The 20,574-nt window shown below is 41.2% G+C and overlaps 2 long non-coding RNA genes across 2 annotated transcripts; both read right to left on the reverse strand.

Annotated features, from left to right (window-relative positions):
• Positions 1-5,574: 5,574 nt before the first annotated feature.
• On the reverse strand, positions 5,575-11,445 carry LOC310769133. The gene is made up of 5 exons (XR_014551419.1): positions 11,312-11,445; positions 10,791-10,817; positions 9,950-9,976; positions 9,575-9,595; positions 5,575-8,501 (listed from the first exon to the last, which is right to left on the reverse strand). It is a non-coding gene; the product is annotated as an uncharacterized lncRNA (long non-coding RNA).
• Positions 11,446-17,364: 5,919 nt separating this feature from the next.
• LOC310768063 lies at positions 17,365-20,372 on the reverse strand. Its single transcript, XR_014551179.1, has 5 exons — positions 20,239-20,372; positions 19,716-19,742; positions 18,875-18,901; positions 18,499-18,519; positions 17,365-17,425 (listed from the first exon to the last, which is right to left on the reverse strand). It is a non-coding gene; the product is annotated as an uncharacterized lncRNA (long non-coding RNA).
• Between the last annotated feature and the right edge of the window lie 202 nt (positions 20,373-20,574).

The following is a 20,574-nucleotide window of genomic DNA, read 5'->3' on the forward strand; positions in this document are numbered from 1 at the left end:
CAGTCCACTGGCTAAAATGCTGCACTGCATTGTAGTGTGTATTCCTTGTGGGGGTTTACAATGAAAAGTGGGATATTGCCAGGTCATTTCTGAGAATGAGCCAGGCCAAAATGGTTGCTTAACTGTGGAACGGCTTTATTGTAAAAAAGGAAAAATCCAGAAGAAAAGTCACAAAAAGTTGGCTGAATGCCCTGGCAGAGACTGTAAGAGTGGTGTGATTTCACCATTTGCATGAATCCCTGTACAAAGAGCAAAAAAACAATATATGAATCACTGTTTGGGCACTAGTCCTCAGGTACTGCTGAAGGAAGCACATTCTGTCATCTACTTGAAGAGAAAGATCATTGTGGCAGAAAGGTGTTGCATGGCTCCTTTCAAAGCAGAAGTCACCTTACCGCAGTGCTTTCCTGTGGGCAAGGAGAAAGAAGAGAAGAACAGTAACCACAATCTGGGGAGTCATCTTGGCTTCTCCTTGGAAGTCTGTAAACTCTCTGGTGTGAGGCCTGGGTACCTTCAGCTGCTCTATTTATGGCATGGCTCTTTCCATGTTGCTCAATGTAATAGCTCCATTGTCAAGAGGACTAATCTCTTTAGGTCAATGAGGAAAGCATAACTTATCACAAACCACCATCAAATGGAAAAGGTGTTGTAGATCTCAAAGACAGGGACCAACGGGGTGGCAAACAATAATGCATTATTATCCAGCAAGCAATTATTAATCAGCAGCTAAGCCAAGTTGCTCAGCTAAGCCAAGTTGCTCAGTACAATTGAGGATTCTCTTGCAGAGTTGGAAAGGCTTGTAGAGGTAAAACTGCAGACAATTGTGTTGTGTCAGGAAACTAGAAATAAGCAGGCAAGAAGCAAGATAAGCAGTTGTAAATAGGCCTCCTTGATTAACTATCCCTTAAGAATTTCTGAAGTGCCTAAGGGAAATGAAACCATGGGCAGGAACTGTACAAATCTTCTTTAAGGTTCCTAAGCCTGTTGTGACAAAGCAATCCCTTGTGAAGCTCATGTCAAGTAAACAGTGTGAACTCAGCTGACTACCATAGCTTCTCTGAGTGGTGGGGGTGACCTTTGGAGCCTAATTCATACTGTAGTGCCAAGTAGGAGTAACTAACGGTGGGAACTGCATCATTTGGTTCATTGGTTTTGGTCACTTGGCAGCTGGGTCATGGATGGGAAGAGGTGGACACCAATGGTGAGATCCCTGAATCTTCCACCGAAGTATCCTGGGGACAGGATGGGACTTTTCTATGGTTGCTCCCCATCTGTAGAATGTTCTCCCCAGGGAGGTTTGGCTGGCAGCTTCATTTAAACTGCTCTTATGGTCAATGCAGTCTAGGAATATATGCGGAAATCAATCATTATGCTGACAGTCATTATGGAATACCTATTTCCCTCAGAAAGCAACAATTCTCAGAGTGCCTTCGCAGTCAATCCCCCTTCCCAGTAAGCTCTGGGAAATGTAGCTCTGGGACGCGAATAAGGGTCTCCTGATGACTCTTAGCACCTTTAACAAACCCACAGGATACCTTGCAGGAAGCCATGACTGTTTATAGTGGCATCATACTGCTTTAAATATACAGTTGGATGTGGCCCAATTCACACAGCACAGCAGGGGAGGCTGGTCACTGTGTGTCAGGGACTAGCAGGATGCTGACAAGTGTTCACACTGGCAAGGGGGGTGTCATTGACTTGAGAGAGGTTAGTGATTTGTGGGCTACTGTAGCAGCCAGGAGGCAAAAGTTGAAGGCAAGGGAAGCTTCAGAGCTGGAAGGTGATGCACAGGATGGGTCAGAAGCCGAGGAGGAAGAGGCATCTCAGGCAAGAGAAGGGTCTCATCTAATTTGACCCTCAGGTTCTATATCTTAGCCTGGTCCACCAGGTCCACAAGAAAAAGCAGCATGTAACTTGCTTCAGTTGTTTGGTGAATGAAGTGTCCTTTATGCCAAGGACAAGGAAATTAAGACAAGCATTGGTAGGTGACGTCCCAGCTAAAGCCATTCAATAAAATATACTTTGTTGAAGCTGCTATTGTGAAGAATCAAAACATTCCAAAGCGTAGCTAATAAAAGAGTTGCACTTGCAATTTGACTTCGTCATAGGGAGTCCAGAGAGTCGAAAGAATGTCCTCCAGAGAGCTCATTGCAACTGGAAGTGGCAGCTCACCTCCTTGAGAGATTCAAGCAGCTGGACACTGGTGTTGTTATCAGATAATCACTGATCCAAGCTTTGCAAATTGATTTAGGTGTTTTGTTATAAGTTTGCTGAAAGACTTGAGGGGAGTTAATATATTGCTCTCTAACCCATAGTGTTTTTAAATGGGGTTTACAAGTAAGATTTACAGAATAATGGAAATGTAATAATACCCTTTCAAAAACAGGTCTGATTTAGGCAATCCAGAGTTTGATTCTCCTCTGGATAGGATAGCCATGTAGGAATGCAGGAAGCTGCCTTATACCAAGTCACGCCATTGATACATTTTAGCTCAATATTGTTGACACTGACTGGCAGCTTCTATTCAGGATTTCAGACATCGGTCTCTCCCAGCCATCTCTGGAGGTTCCAGGCCCCTGGGAACTTCTGTATGCAAGGCAGCTGCCTGGTGCATGCTGCTTTGCAACTCAGTCCATTGCGGGTGAGTCGTGCAGAATTAAGAACTGGTTATAAATCAGAACATTTCTGGAATATTTGTATCCATGTATTTACTCATTTTTAGAAGGTTGGTGTGGTGGTGCTATACACAAAGCACAACAGAAAACTGCTAAATGCTGAGGGCTTACATGTAACTTCTGTACCCCAATTCCCAGGGAAAGGATTAGGGGTGAGGTTGTTTGGGTAAGGCTTCTCAGCATGATTTCAGGACAGTAAGGGCACCAAGCAAGTGTTTGGCAGACTCCTAGCATCTCGTTTTGTGTTTTATAGACCATTTTGCTCATCCTGCTAACTCCATCAATTGCTGAGAAAGAAGTCTGGCAGCACCACTAGCAGCAGCAGAAGCCTGGGGAGGAACAGCTAATTGACCCCAAGGACCCAGAGATAATAATAAATAATAATAAAAAAATTATTTATACCCCGCCCTCCCCAGCCAAGACCGGGCTCAGGGCAGCTAACAACCAATAATAAAAACAAGTTGATTAAAATACAACTTAAAAAACAAGATTAAAATACAACATTAAAACATTAAGATGCAGCCTCTTCACAGGAGGAGAAAGGAAAAAAGAAAGAGGGGGAAGGAATCAAATTGATTGTAAGTCAAAGGCCAGGCAGAACAACTCTGTCTTACAGGCCCTGAGGAAAGAAATCAGATCCCGCAGGGCCCTGGTCTCATGAGACAGAGCATTCCACCAGGCCAGAGCCAGTGTTGCAAAGGCCCTGACTCAGGTTGAGACTAATCTAACTTCCTTAGGGCCTTGGACCTCTAGGGCAGTGTTCCCCAACCTTGGGCCTCCAGGTGTTTTTGCACTACAACTCCCATCATCCCTCGCTAGCAAGACCAGTGGTCAAGGATGATGGGAATTGTAGTCCAAAAACAGCTGGAGGCCCAAGGTTGGGGAACACTGCTCTAAGGTGTTGCTATTTATGGACCTTAAGGTCCTCCGTGGGGCATACCAGGAGAGGCGGTCCCGTAGATACGAGGGTCCTAGGCCATGAAGGGCTTTAAAGGTCAAAATCAGCACCTTAAATCTGACCCTGTACTCCACCCTGTACTCCACTGGAGTTTCTGGGACAGCTTCAAAAGCAGCCCCGCATAGAGCGAATTACAGTAGTCCAGTCTGGAGATGACTGTCGCATGGATCACTGTGGCCAGGTAGAGATGCAAGCATGTTCATTTCCACACTCACCAGTTCCTCTGCCCACCCCTGCATCTCATCCTCAACCGCTGCCAGCTGACATGCTCTGCTTTCATGCCTTCCATGGGCAAAAGCCTGGACGCTGAGACCAAGCTGCTGCTCTGAGTCACCGGTTGCAAGCTCATCAGGGCTGTCGGATCCTGCTTCCTCACTCAATGTCTTTCTCGCGGCCTCTCCCTCTTGCCTGGTGGACTCAACTGGCCACTCCACTTGCTCCCCTCAGCGTCCACCTCCTCCTTCACCAACTTGTCGGCCAGGGTGAGGCTGCAGAAGCTGGGGCAGCTGGTGGTGGACAGGACACAGTGCAGCGGGAACATACTGAGATTGTTGGAGGCACTGCTGGACCTCCTGGTCGGCCTCCACACCAAGTGCAGCCATGACTCACTGCTCAGGAGGGACAGGCTTGTCTCAAACTTCCTCAAGTGGGAATTGACCTCCTGATTATCATGAGTGAGGGAGACAAGTTTTTTGTCAACAATGCCTGGGCAGGCTACCCAGTCAATGCCCACCTTACCATTGGCAGTAGGCCCAGAGCCCCACTGTCTCCACCATGGTCCACTGCCCAGGGACCCCAGCATCTGGCTGAGCTGGCGTAACAATGGGCATCATCTGTGTTTTATGTGTATTTTAATGAACTGACTAGAGTGAAATATTATGAGTCATGAGGGCATGCAGTGTCTGTGTATAACCTTAACAGTGCTTTGCTTATTTTTAAAGTTGCTATTCTGTTGTCAATATTGTTTTATAGATTGTAAATGCTGCGTTGATTTGTTAATCATATGACTTTTACTGTAATTGTGATGTTTAGCCTATGTTTTTAGCTTTCTTAATAGCATTTTATAGGTTGTAATTGTTTTATTGATGATTGGTTAATTGTTTTATATTATTTATGCTGCATTTGTAATGTTCTTTTATGTTTTATTATGCTACTGTTATTTATTATTTGTAAGGCACTTTGGGATTCATTTGAATGAAAAGCAGCATAGAAATACAACAAATCAAATCATTAAAATTGGTTTTCTCCTGGCCTGTCATATGCAGCTTTGGTTGAGTGGGCATATGATGAAATTTCCATAATTTCAGGAAAAGGAAGCTGTTTCTACACCAAGGAAGTTAACCACATAATCCTAACTAAGGTTGGCCCAGCCCCTTCCACCAGTTCCACCCATCTCCTCCCCTAATTTTCCTTCTGACCACTAGTTTCTCCACTTATTCCCATAACCACTGCTTATATGCACCTCTAGCTTGGGCCAGTTTGCATTGCTTCCACCACAAATTAAAGAGAGGCAGGCCTGAGCAGAAGAGGGAGCAGTCTGGCACACTTTTCCTGGGCCTCGGAAGACTAAGCTGGCTAGGGGACCCCACCAGGGACCGGCTGCTTTTTGGTTTGAGTTTATAACTTTATTCCAACAAGATTCCCAACCCGGGAATCAAACTGCAGGATGAAGTCATCATGTGCCCAGATTTCTGAACACGTTTGCAGAAAATTCATGAATAGGTGGAGTCCTGTGATTTTACTACCTCGTAGTGAAGATGGGCCATTCTGTAGCGAGCCACTGCCTAGTTGCCATCAGCCCTGTATTTACTGAATTCATGTATCACAAAAACAAACATATGTGGTGACATGTGTGACATGTGAGTGGATCTTGTTTCAACAGTAATGAATGTTATGATTTCTTAGTTGGACCGTTAATAAAAAGCAAACAAACCATTTCAGTGCCATTGCAATTTTCTTTTATTTTTGCAAAGCGATTGCCATCCTCCAGGGGGGTAGTGGGGCAGTTTTTAGTGCCCTCTGCCCTCTATTACAAAGGCAACAAAATCAGTTACAGAAATTATCTAAAGTGTACTAGTATGATTCGTGATTCTCTGGTTTCACTTGATTGGCTTTGGAGTGGCAATGTGGAATGCGCAGGAGCAAGAAGTCATTGTCAATCTGGTCCAGGAGTGTAGGTATGTTCAGTCCGTAATACACCTGGAAATAATAAAGTAAATCATATAAATTAATCTAGTGATGACAATCTTATTCTAAAGGGAATTGAGGGACAACCTACCAGTGTTCTTGAACCCAATCCCCATCTTTCCTAGCCAGCATAGCCAATGGTCAACAATGATGGGACTTAGCATCCAACAATATCTGCAGAGCATCATTTCTCTGGAGTCCAGGCCCTGAGTGGTATCACCACAGGACCAACTTTAACTCTCCAGCTTATCATCAGAGTTGAGTACATTATCTAGTCAACAGAGCTGAAGTTTTATTAGTAGGGTCTTGATTTCATTTTGTATGACGGAGTATATATGTTATACTGTGGATTCGAGTCAAAACATATTCAGTGGTGACAGGGTACCCATCCTACCCCCTAATGTGATAGCTTCTCTACAGACTAGAAAATATTTCACACATAGGAGGCTCTCGGAGAAAGGTAATCCTTTCCCCTGAAGTATTTCAGTCCCACCAGGATATTGCTAATGACACAGATGAACCATATGTAGACTATGTACATAGAAATACTTACAATTCTTTACTGCTCAGGTAGATTGTTGTTGAAAAAGAAGCAAAAGAAACAAGTTATTTCTCTGTTTCCTTAGGGCACTAAGTAAGTCACTACAGGTCACTAAATGACTAGCAAACAGGCATTTAATTGAAAGGAAGGAGAGGCTACCCAGAACAAAGATTTGCTTATCACTGAGAAATATATATTTTGTTCATAGAAGACCAACTGAAATTAATGGACATGACTAACTTAGGTAATTAATTTCAATCGGTCTCCTCTGAATAAATAGACCAAGGAAGGCAACCATTTCAGCACAGAGGGAAGCTTTTGTAGGCTCATAGCTACTGTAAAATGTTTCTTACGATTATTTATTATTAATATATTTGTTATATACTGCCCTTAATCAGAAGATCTCATGGTGGTCCACAAGATGTAAATACAAGATAAAAACGCAAATAATGAGGCACCAATCTGCACATTTGTCTGTTTTCCATTCTAGGCTTGTGGTAGAAAACTCAGGCATGTAAGATATCAGAAGGCTAAATGGATTCTTGAATACCACTCCTTTCCCCAACCGCGCCTCCCTTGCCCCCAGGGGGTAAGATTTGCATTTCATGCTCAGTGCCATTTTTCCTGCCTTCCAGCCCTGTTTGGGGGGGGTGGGAAATGAGGCACTATTCTGAGGGGGAAGCATTTGGGGTCCCCACATGAAATGCAGCACTAGGGGGTGGGAATGGGGTTAACAACTTTATGCAGAGGCTCAACCTGTTGCTTCTCTCCATTTCCACTTGGAGAACCATAGTACTGCTATTACTCAGACTGCACTAATGTCGCTAGGGCCACAAGCAAAGATTACACACAAATGCAACAGAAGCTACTGGGTATCATCTAGTTAAATAATATTAATAATAGTAATAATGCCCCTTTCGTTGTAAACCAAAATATTGCTCATTTAAAAGTATCAGCAATACTCACAACTACACCAGTAACACCCTGAAATATAGAAGTGTGTATATAGTTAGTCTTTCCTCAGCAGCTCAAGCATTCATCACTGAGGTGTATAAGGGAGAGGACCTCAACATCCAATAGGCAGCATTGTCCCATATTTCCATTTGCTGCATTGCATGTCAAGGCCCTGAGCCTTCCCCCATTTGTTGAATAATAAAACACATGGACACCAGTATTTTAGGTTAATGGGCTAATAAACTTAATTGGTCACAGAATGTGAGTGGTATTGGCTTAGGCATTGGAATTGAACTGACTATATCTGACTCCTGCCCGACATGCAGGTAGTCCAGTAAGGGTCAACCACCAGTAGGAGGAGCCGTGTGGATGTGCTGAGGCAGGAACCAAGATGGAGAACAACTAGGCGGTGTGGCTCCGTAAATGCTATAAGCCACGGCCCCGGCCGACTGGATTGGTCAGTGGGGGTGTGACGCGGCCGGGACTCCCCCATGATGTGAGGGCACTGCCACACCCCCGCTGAGCACGGTGGGAAGAAGAAGAGTTTGGATGTAATATCCCGCTTTATCACTACGCTAAGGAGTCTCAAAGCGGTTCACAATCTCCTTTCCCTTCCTCCCCCACAACAAACACTCTGTGAGGTGAGTGGGGCCGAGAGACTTCAGAGAAGTGTGACTGGCCCAAGGTCAGCAGCTGCATGTGGAGGAGCGGAGAGGCAAACCCGGTTCCCCAGATTACAAGTCCATCGCTCTTAACCACACTGGCTCTCTCCCCACACTGGGAGTGTGGGGCCTGCCCGCAACCCCGCCCCCAGGGAAGGGAGTGGCCTACTAAGATCCCAAGAGACACCTGAAACTCTGCGGGAAACTGTGAGTAACCTTGTTGCTTAAGTACCAAACTCTTCAAGATAGTATTTCTGGAAATGTGGACCAAATCTAATATATACCATGATCTAACACTACTATGAAGAAAAGAGATAATTCAGCTGCAAAGGGTTCCTTCTATAGCAGGCTGCTTACAACAGGAGAATCAATTATTTGTCATATTCTTTTCTGGCTAGGATCATATTCTGAGGCAGAAAAGAACTTCCACCTTGCCTCCCTACTACCTTCCCACTACGGACTATATAAAAAATACAGAAAAGTTCCAGAATACTCACGCTCAGTAAGTTGTTCAAATCAAGACCCTAAATTGAAAAACAAATTGAACTTATTATGCTTTCAGGTGCCCTACATTACGGATGACTGCCTATGAAAATAGATAACTATCACCAGACAGTCTTCAATTAAAATGTGTTCTCTTACAGGGGATGCCTGGTCCAAGTCCAGTTCAACAATATGGAATCAAGTCCACGTTCATATTACATGCTGCTTGTTTGTTTCATATGCTTCCTTTCCTTCACGGATTCTTGCTTTTATTACGGCTGTTCGCAATACTAAGGGACCTTTTCCAGGAAGGATATGTGAGATATGAACATTTTAATACAACTCAAATTACATGGGCTTCAAGAGATAGAGCACTAGGAGAATTCAGATACTCCAATTATTCATGTGGCATTCACACCCCAATGTTCCCAAAAGCTTTACACCAACAGGAAACCCAAGACTTGTCATATGAAGTGACAATATACAGTACAGTAGATCTGCAATTGACATGGGCGTCATGTTTCGGGGGTTTACGTACAAAGGCAAAACCATGCAAAGTGAGGAAGGCCCCATGGAACCATTCGCTCAAGGCCTGCTACTACCTTGCCAGACTCTGGGAAGGTTGTGCGAGGTCTCTGGAAGGCTGTGGGAGGCTCCTGAGAGATATGAAGGGATGTCAATCCAAGTCCAGTTACATATTACACTATCTTGGAGACACCTACAATAAGACATCCCAGCTTTTATTTCCTTCATGTCAGCAATGAATGTAGGGAAGCAGCAAATGATAATCAAATGCTCTTCACAAATGCCTACCTTTAAAAAAGGGCAATCATATTAACTCTCTCTGTTCTTCCCTGGCTTGGATCATATTTTGAAAAAGAAAAGAACTAAATGGAAATAACAAGTTGAACTTCCTATGTTTTTGTGCTAAATTTTATAATTCTCTGCTTGGGTATCAAAACTTGCCTGCCTATAACAAATGGCAAACATTATAGCCCAATGAGTTCTTCCCTTGCTGGGATTATCCTCTGACCACCTCCTTCCTTCCCTTCCTGCTTTCCATTTTCACACTACATACAATGTAATAATCATTCAAAGGTTTCACAATACTCACGCTCAATAAACCTTGCAAACCCTACAATGAAAAACAAATTAAACTTGTTAAGCTTTCATGTTGTTTGCGCCTCTTATAATCTGCAACACTTGACACAGCACAGTTGTTTATTCTGAAGAACCATCAGTACACAGTTCACTATGTAAAAGTGTCCTTTGAGAGAATATGTGGCCAAAGTCCAGTTTAAGGATACAGGGCACAGCAGATTATATCTAAAATATAATCTTTTAAAATTCCTGGCTTTGTAAAGGGCAAGCATTTTAGCTCTGTGAATTCTTCCCTGGCTGAGGTTATATTGTGACAGAGAGTAACTTTTCCTTTCTTCCTCATCTCCACTTTCCCACTAAAAACAAGACAAAAAATCTCAATACTCACTCCCACGGCTCCATTCACATCAGCACGCTAAATTGAAAAGCAGATTGAACTGATTAGCAGATGGTATGGGAGATCCAGTCACAGATATGACACGTAACACATATTTGGGTCAATACATATCAAGAACTAACAAGAATTCTTTCAAAGAGTTAATTCCATCACGCCAGAGCAAGCTATAACTTGGCTTTGGAACACGATTTTAAAAGAAAAGCCTTACTAGCTTTACAGATATCTTTTAAATGAAAAACTTTTTAAAGAAATTCCTGAAGTAACTGCTATTATAGTTTGTACAAGTGTACAAAATATTAACAAAATTGGATGACATGAGGTAAAGAGTTGGATCACTTGACATGGAATGACCAAGTTTCATCCTCAGACAAGGATTCCTCATTTTCATGTAGGAAAGATCAGAATATACAGAAAAACCCATCAGAACTGATTCGGGCTCACGTCCAGTATCACTGCCATCATTTTAGCAACTTTCCTTTCCATGGTAATTCTAAAACATCCCGAAAGGAAGGTCCCTCTCTAACAGCCAGGCTGGTAAATTTGGTGTAGAGTTCACTCTTCTTTTCCATGAGGGTTACAAGAGCAGATAACAGAGTAGACTGTCCAACTTGCAAGGACAAAATAATAGTGGAGTTGGAGCATACAAGGAAAATAAAACTATTCTCTGAACAAAAGAGAAATCAGCTGCCCAAAACAAAGATATATAGACAGAACTGTGGGGATTTAGAAAGGCAATTTTAGACCCTGGATGGACCTAAAATTGCATTTTGCAGGGGGAGGTTCAAACAAAACAGACCATATAGGTAATACACAAAGACTTCAAAATACTCACTTCCAGTGTCGAATGCACCTCAGGATCCTAAATTGAAAAGCAAATGGAATTACTTGGGCTTTTATGTACTCTTAACACTATGTCAGGTGCCCACCTATACAGAGGAAAGTCATCTACTTTGAAGGGTTGTCAGCTATTTAAAAGTGCTCTCTATAATCAAAGTCCAGATACATATGAAACACTGCTTGGGGAGATCTACAATGAGACGCCCCACCTTTCATTTCCTTAATGGTAGCAATGAATGTAGGGGGGTAGCAAATGATAATCAAATGCTCTTCACAAATGCCTACCTTTAAAAAGGGGCAATCTGTTTGTTCTTCCCTGAGTCGGATTCTATTTTTGGGGGGGGCCTACTCTTTTCTTCCCCGCCTTCCTCCCACTTTCCCATTATGGACTACTTGGACAAAATAATGGTTCACAATGCAAACATTCACTTTCTCAACAGCACTCTAAATGGAAATAAATGGAACGTTCTCACTACAAACCATAGAATAACCATAGAAAGCTTTCACAATACTCACTTTCAACAATTGATCTACAACCTACAGAGAAAAGCAAATTGAACATATTAGGCTTTCATGTTCTTTGCACGACATATATTTTGCAATACTTGACACAGGACAATTGTTTATTCTGAAGAACTATCAACACACAGTCCACTGTGTAAAAGTGTCCTCTATTTGAGAGAATGTTTAGCCAAAAGTCCAAGATTTTACCCAATTTCTTTCCTTGAATCATTCCATACCTTCTGGAAAAGAGGGCTGGCAAATAATATTAGTCGCCAGCCAAATGGCAAACATTATCGCCTAATGAGTTCTTCCATGGTTTGGGTCATCTATGAGTCACAGAAGAGTTCCTCCTTCCTTCTCTCTCTTCCTCCCATTTTACTGCAACAAACCATATCGTAAACACACTAAGCTTTCGCAATACTCACTTGCAGTTTGTCTCCCAGACCAAGGCTCTAAATAGAAAAGCAATTTATTAGATATTAGTGTCTGGCCAAAGTTCAGTATTTAAGGATACAGAAATGTAAAAAATGAGACCTGCAGGGGGCAGCAGATTATATCTGAATGCCTAAAAGAATTCATTGCTTTGGGAAAGGGCAAGCATTTTAGCTCTGTGAATTCTTCCCAGCATGAGGTTATATATTGTAACAGAGAATAACTTTTCCTCTCCCCCACCCAACTCCCTTCCACTTTCCCACTACAAATCATATAGGAAACCCACTCAAGAATCACAATACATTCATGGCTGCATTCACATCAAGACCCTAAACTGAAAAGCAAATCGAACTGATTAGCAAATGGTGGGAGATCCAGTCCCAGGTTTGCCGCCTAACACATAGTTTCATCCTCAAGCAGGGACTCTCCCATTTCATGTGACAAAGAACAAAATATAAAGGCAAACCAACGGAAACTGATTCAGTCTCATGTGTTGCACAGCTGCCTTCATTTTAGCCAATTTCCTTTCGTGAATTATTCCGCATCTTCCCAAAAGGAGGGTCCCTCTCTAACAGTCAGGCTGATACATTTGGTGTGGAATTCAGTCTCCTATTCATTAAGGTTAGAAGAGTAGACCGTCCAACTTGAAAAGACAAAGTAATAGTGGAGATGGGGCATACATGGAAAATGTGGAAATAATTTTATGAACTTGCTTGGAAGTTCTGCTATACTAGTTGCCAGCCTGCTCCTGCTTGCAGACCTTTCCTAAAAGCCTTTATATTAAAAAACAACAACCCAAAATTCTTATTTCCAGTAGAACAATTTTCTGAACAGAAGATGATGCCAAGGAGATCTGCTGCCCAAGACAAAGATATGGAGACTGAGCCCAGGCTGTGAGAGTGCAGAACTAAGGCAGTTTTAGACCCTGGATGGGTCTGGCAAATAACATTAGTTGCCAGCCAAATGGCAAGCCTTACAGCCTAACGAGTTCTTCCATGCCTTGGATCATCCTCTAAGTGACAGAAGAGTTCCTCCTTCCTTCCCTTTCTTTCTCCCATTTTACTACTACAAACCATATAGCAATCACACAAAGGTTTCACAATACTCACTTGCAACTTCTCATGCAGACCAAGGCTCTAAATAGAAAAGGAAATTGAATTTATTAGACATTCATGTCTGGCCAAGGTCCAGGATTTAAGGAAAGAGAAGTGTAAAAAAGGAGACCTGCAAGGGGCAGCAGATTATATCTGAATGCTTAAAAAATAAATTCCTGGCTTTGGAAATGGCAAACATTTTAGCTCTGTGAATTCTTCCCTAGATGAAGTTATATATTGTGACACAGAATAACTTTTCCTTTCCTCCCCATCTCCCTTCCACTTTCCTGCTATAAATCATATAGGAAACCCACTCAAGAATCACAACACATTCAAGGCTGCATTCACATCAAGACCCTAAACTGAAAAGCAAATTGAATTGATTAGCAAATGGTGGGAGATCCAGTCCCAGGTATGCCACCTAACACATAGTTTTATCCTCAAGCAGGAATTCTACCGTTTTATGTGCCAAAGATCAGAATATAAAGGCAAACCAACAGAAACTGATCCAGTCTCACATGTTTGCCAATTTCCTTTCTTGGAAATTCCTCCTTCCTTCCCTCCCTTCCTCTCAGATTACTACTACGGACCATATAGTAATCACACAAAGGTTTCACGATACTCACTTTCAACGTGTCTCCCAAACCAAGTTTCTAAATAAAAAAGCAAATTGAATTTATTAGACAAGTTAATTGGACAGCTTATAATTTGTGCTACTTTACAGAGGACAATTGGCTTTTCTGAAGAGCCATGAGTACACAGAACTCTATGTAAAGGTATCCTGGCCAAAGTCCAGTTTAAGGATACAGAAATTGGAGAAGGGAGACTTGCAGGGGCCTCCTGTTTTGTTTCTCTTTCTAGTTCTTGCCCATATTGAGGATCATATCATAGCATGAAAGGATGCTATATGAATATTTGATGTTTCAAAGCCTACAGTGGAAAATGGCATGGTGGGACATACAGACACTGAAATGGTGCATAGCACATAGTTTCATCCTCAGGCAGGGATTCCCTCTTTTCCTGAGGGAAAGAGCAGAATAAATGAGCAAACGGATCTAAAGGCAGTCTCACATGTCTTCATTTTAGCCAATCTCCTTTCCTGGGTAATTCCATACCTTCCTGAAAGGAAGGTCCCTCTCAAGTAACCAGGCTGATAGATTTGGTGTGGACTTCACTCTCCTTTTCCATTAAGGTTAGAAAAGCAGATGAAGGAGAGTTGAGCGTCCAACGGGCAAAGACAAAGTATTAGTGGTGATGGGGCATAACATGGAAAATTTGAATGTGCTTTCATGAAACTGCCTGGAGGTTCAGCTATACTAGTTACCAGCTAGGTCCTGCTTACACACCTTTCCTTTAAAAAAAAGCACCTTTATTAAAAACCCACAATTCTTATTTCCAGTAGAACAATTTTCTGAAGAGAAGAGGATGCCTTTGCCCTAGGCGATCAGCTGCCCCCCCAAAGGATATGAAATTAGAGCCCAGGATGTGGGGGTTCAATAAAGCAATTTAAATTCCTGGGCGGACCTAAAGTTTAATTTATTAGCTAGTCTTTACTCAACAGCTAAATCATTCATCACTGAAGTGCCTGAAATAGGAGACTTCAGTATTCAAAAGGCAGAATTTTACCATATTTTCATATACTGCGTAATAAGATCCAAAGAGATACCAGAACCTCTAAGAAAAATGTGATCAAGCTTGTTGCTTTTGCACCAAACTTTTCAATATATTAGAGAAATGTATACTGTAGTCTAGAAATGAGATCAAGCTTGTTGTTTTTGCACCAAACTTTTCAATATATTATTTCTGGAAATGTAGACTGAATCAACCACACACAGGGATCGAACACTACTATGAAGAGAAGAGAAAACTCAGCCAAACAAAGGTTCCTTCTATGGTAAACTGCTTAGAACTGGAGAACAGATTGTTCATCATTTTCTTCCCTGGCAGTGATATCATATTTTGAGGCAGAAAAGCCCTCCCTCCCAGTTTCCCACTCCAGATCATACAATAAGTACACAAAAGTGCCATAATACTCATGTCCACTACATCAGACAAACCAAGATTCTAAATTGAACAACAAATTGAACTGATTAGCAAGCTGCATGATGGGAGCTCCAGCCACAAGTATATCACGTAACACAGTTTTTTCTTCATGCAGGGATTCTCCCACTTCATGTGGGAAAATGAGAATTTACAGGCAAACTAGGGTGAGAAGAGCAGATAAAGAAGAACAGACAGTCCAAAGTAATAGTGGAAAATGTGTAAAACAATAACAAAAAAAGTAACTTATATAAAATTTGAAAATATACAAATCTTAGGGTATGAAGATTTCTCAATACTCACGCTAGTTGCTCCACTCAGAAGCTAAATTGAAAAGGAAATTCAACTTGTTAGTCTGTCATGTTCTCTTAACTGCTTAACATGTGGAAATGTCATGTAACACATATTTAGGTCCTAAGGCAAGGATTCCCCTATTCATCAAGGAAACATCAGAAGAGAAAGGAAAAGCGATCTGAACTGATTCAGTCTCAAGTGCATCACAGCTGCCTCCTTATTAGTCATTTTTCTTTACAGAGCAATTCCATAACAAAGGAGAGGAGGCCGACCAAATTGCAAAGAGAAGAAAATAGTGGAGGTGGGGCATAATGCGGAAAATCTGAAAACCCTTTTCAGAAAAATCATTTGGGTATACTATTTGCCAGCCAGATCCTGCTCCCATATGTTTCCTAAGAAACCTTCTGGATTTCAAATTCTTGCAAATAATCTGTAATGCAATGCACTTTTTGTATGTTACTTTAACTAATAAATGCATTTTAACGCATATTTTTACCCTGCCCCATGCATTCTTGTACACACTGCTTGCCTGGAGAGCAGCACTGCAACATTCAGTGAATGTTGAATTCAGAAGGGCTGATATGTTCCAGTTGGTACAGCATTTTGTTTCAGAAAGTGAGAAGTAGGTAAGTGGGCTTTAAAATGATAGCTGAATCTAATTTCTCCCTCATCTCTACAGCAGACTGGATTTTTTCTTCCCCTTGGCTTTCTTCATGATTTCCTGAAGTTCCCCTCCCCAATATTTAGGGCTAACAGATTCAGTGAAATGTCTAACATCATTTTCCAAAAGGCTTAGGACAGCAGGCAAAGGAGAGGATACCAGACAGACCAACTCACAGGGACAAAAATATAGCAGAGGGACATAACATCAAAAAGGTCTCTTTTAGGAAATAATTAGATGTTTTCCAGCCCACATCAAAGTCTTTTTTTCAATTGTGATTTCAGTTGCAGTATAAAAATTTCCCAGTGAGAAGGACAGGACCCCCCGGCCCCCCAAAAACACCTCCCCAAAGAACAGTATAATGAAGGAGCCCAGAATAAATTCTATCCACACCTGGGCTCTTTGATTTAGTTTCAGATTCCCAGAAGACATGAACCAGAATCAATCAGGATACGACCACATGACTAAATGTTAAAAAATAAATAATTCTTTTTTTCAAATTGAAAAGTCACAATGAGGATTGGATACTTACCGGAGATCTCTTCTTTCTCTGTTGTTGTTTTACAAAGGGAAACAATAGGGTTTTTTTAGATTTTTGCTTTTTTGTTTTTCATATATTTTATCATCAAATATATTCAAAGAAAATACAAAAAAGATCAAATTGTTGTTGTTTTTCTATTCACACCCCATTTCTGAGTATATCACAGGAGAAACACATTATACTTGTTTCTGTTCACATCTCTGTATCAGAGGTGACTCTCAACATACATGAGGGTTATGTTCCAGGCACAACGCATAAAGCAAAAATTTTGTAGAATCAAAATGCATTCTCCCTGCACCTCCAAACACTCTCCTAAGGTAGGGTTAACAAAGTTTCTCCCCTCAAACGTCCGCCCCCTTATTTATTTACGTTTAGCCAAGTGAGTAAAGCAGAACGTGCATAAGTTAAGTTGTGAGTTACCAGTATGAGAAAGAAACTTGTGTTCCCATTGATGTGCACTTAGACCCCGTGTACATTAAGATCCTCAATTCCCGCTAGAAATCCAGATTTCTCTCTCTCCTGGCTGTTCTGCAAGCTGCAGTTTCCAGAGGCAGCACTACCTGCTCACATTATGCTGAAAACTGTCTCATTGTTATCCATAATATATGCATGATTATCAATCTATCAAAAATATGTATCAAATAGCATTTTTTTTTTTTTTTACTTTTACCAATAGGCAGCATTTCCTCATATTTTCATATGCTACATATTAAGATTCAAAGAAACACCTGAAACTCTGAGGGAAACTGAGTAACCCTGTTGCTTTAATACCAAACGCTTCAAGATAGTATTTCTGGAAATGTGGACCAAATCTAAAACATACCATGAATCCAACACTACTATGAAGAAAAGAGATAATTCAGCTGCAAAGGGTTCCTTCTATAGTAGGCTGTTTACAACAGGAGAATCAATTATTTGTCATATTCTTTTCTGGCTAGGATCATATTCTGAGGCAGAAAAGACCTTCCACCTTGCCTCCCTACTACCTTCCCACTACGGACTATATAAGAAATACAGAAAAGTTCCAGAATACTCACGCTCAGTAAGTTGTTCAAATCAAGACCCTAAATTGAAAAACAAATTGAACTTATTATGCTTTCAGGTGCCCTACATTACGGATGACTGCCTATGAAAATAGATAACTATCACCAGACAGTCTTCAATTAAAATGTGTTCTCTTAGAGGGGATGCCTGGTCCAAGTCCAGTTCAACAATATGGAATCAAGTCCACGTTCATATTACATGCTGCTTGTTTGTTTCATATGCTTCCTTTCCTTCACGGATTCTTGCTTTTATTACGGCTGTTCGCAATACTAAGGGACCTTTTCCAGGAAGGATATGTGAGATATGAACATTTTAATACAACTCAAATTACATGGGCTTCAAGAGATAGAGCACTAGGAGAATTCAGATACTCCAATTATTCATGTGGCATTCACACCCCAATGTTCCCAAAAGCTTTACACCAACAGGAAACCCAAGACTTGTCATATGAAGTGACAATATACAGTACAGTAGATCTGCAATTGACATGGGCGTCATGTTTCGGGGGTTTACGTACAAAGGCAAAACCATGCAAAGTGAGGAAGGCCCCATGGAACCATTCGCTCAAGGCCTGCTACTACCTTGCCAGACTCTGGGAAGGTTGTGCGAGGTCTCTGGAAGGCTGTGGGAGGCTCCTGAGAGATATGAAGGGATGTCAATCCAAGTCCAGTTACATATTACACTATCTTGGAGACACCTACAATAAGACATCCCAGCTTTTATTTCCTTCATGTCAGCAATGAATGTAGGGAAGCAGCAAATGATAATCAAATGCTCTTCACAAATGCCTACCTTTAAAAAAGGGCAATCATATTAACTCTCTCTGTTCTTCCCTGGCTTGGATCATATTTTGAAAAAGAAAAGAACTAAATGGAAATAACAAGTTGAACTTCCTATGTTTTTGTGCTAAATTTTATAATTCTCTGCTTGGGTATCAAAACTTGCCTGCCTATAACAAATGGCAAACATTATAGCCCAATGAGTTCTTCCCTTGCTGGGATTATCCTCTGACCACCTCCTTCCTTCCCTTCCTGCTTTCCATTTTCACACTACATACAATGTAATAATCATTCAAAGGTTTCACAATACTCACGCTCAATAAACCTTGCAAACCCTACAATGAAAAACAAATTAAACTTGTTAAGCTTTCATGTTGTTTGCGCCCCTTATAATCTGCAACACTTGACACAGCACAGTTGTTTATTCTGAAGAACCATCAGTACACAGTTCACTATGTAAAAGTGTCCTTTGAGAGAATATGTGGCCAAAGTCCAGTTTAAGGATACAGGGCACAGCAGATTATATCTAAAATATAATCTTTTAAAATTCCTGGCTTTGTAAAGGGCAAGGCATTTTAGCTCTGTGAATTCTTCCCTGGCTGAGGTTATATTGTGACAGAGAGTAACTTTTCCTTTCTTCCTCATCTCCACTTTCCCACTAAAAACAAGACAAAAAATCTCAATACTCACTCCCACGGCTCCATTCACATCAGCACGCTAAATTGAAAAGCAGATTGAACTGATTAGCAGATGGTATGGGAGATCCAGTCACAGATATGACACGTAACACATAGTTGGGTCAATACATATCAAGAACTAACAAGAATTCTTTCAAAGAGTTAATTCCATCACGCCAGAGCAAGCTATAACTCGGCTTTGGAACACGATTTTAAAAGAAAAGCCTTACTAGCTTTACAGATATCTTTTAAATGAAAAACTTTTTAAAGAAATTCCTGAAGTAACTGCTATTATAGTTTGTACAAGTGTACAAAATATTAACAAAATTGGATGACATGAGGTAAAGAGTTGGATCACTTGACATGGAATGACCAAGTTTCATCCTCAGACAAGGATTCCTCATTTTCATGTAGGAAAGATCAGAATATACAGAAAAACCCATCAGAACTGATTCGGGCTCACGTCCAGTATCGCTGCCATCATTTTAGCAACTTTCCTTTCCATGGTAATTCTAAAACATCCCGAAAGGAAGGTCCCTCTCTAACAGCCAGGCTGGTAAATTTGGTGTAGAGTTCACTCTTCTTTTCCATGAGGGTTACAATAGCAGATAACAGAGTAGACTGTCCAACTTGCAAGGACAAAATAATAGTGGAGTTGGAGCATACAAGGAAAATAAAACTATTCTCTGAACAAAAGAGAAATCAGCTGCCCAAAACAAAGATATATAGACAGAACTGCGGGGATTTAGAAAGGCAATTTTAGACCCTGGATGGACCTAAAATTGCATTTTGCAGGGGGAGGTTCAAACAAAACAGACCATATAGGTAATACACAAAGACTTCAAAATACTCACTTCCAGTGTCGAATGCACCTCAGGATCCTAAATTGAAAAGCAAATGGAATTACTTAGGCTTTTATGTACTCTTAACACTATGTCAGGTGCCCACCTATACAGAGGAAAGTCATCTACTTTGAAGGGTTGTCAGCTATTTAAAAGTGCTCTCTATAATCAAAGTCCAGATACATATGAAACACTGCTTGGGGAGATCTACAATGAGACGCCCCAGCTTTCATTTCCTTATTGGTAGCAATGAATGTAGGGGGGTAGCAAATGATAATCAAATGCTCTTCACAAATGCCTACCTTTAAAAAAGGGCAATCTGTTTGTTCTTCCCTGAGTCGGATTCTATTTTTTGGGGGGGGACCTACTCTTTTCTTCCCCGCCTTCCTCCCACTTTCCCATTATGGACTACTTGGACAAAATAATGGTTCACAATGCAAACATTCACTTTCTCAACAGCACCCTAAATGGAAATAAATGGAACGTTCTCACTACAAACCATAGAATAACCATAGAAAGCTTTCACAATACTCACTTTCAACAATTGATCTACAACCTACAGAGAAAAGCAAATTGAACATATTAGGCTTTCATGTTCTTTGCACGACATATATTTTGCAATACTTGACACAGGACAATTGTTTATTCTGAAGAACTATCAACACACAGTCCACTGTGTAAAAGTGTCCTCTATTTGAGAGAATGTTTAGCCAAAAGTCCAAGATTTTACCCAATTTCTTTCCTTGAATCATTCCATACCTTCTGGAAAAGAGGGCTGGCAAATAATATTAGTCGCCAGCCAAATGGCAAACATTATCGCCTAATGAGTTCTTCCATGGTTTGGGTCATCTATGAGTCACAGAAGAGTTCC

This window comes from Podarcis filfolensis (assembly GCF_964270895.1).
Source record: "Podarcis filfolensis genome assembly, chromosome: 8".
NCBI lineage: Eukaryota > Metazoa > Chordata > Lepidosauria > Squamata > Lacertidae > Podarcis > Podarcis filfolensis.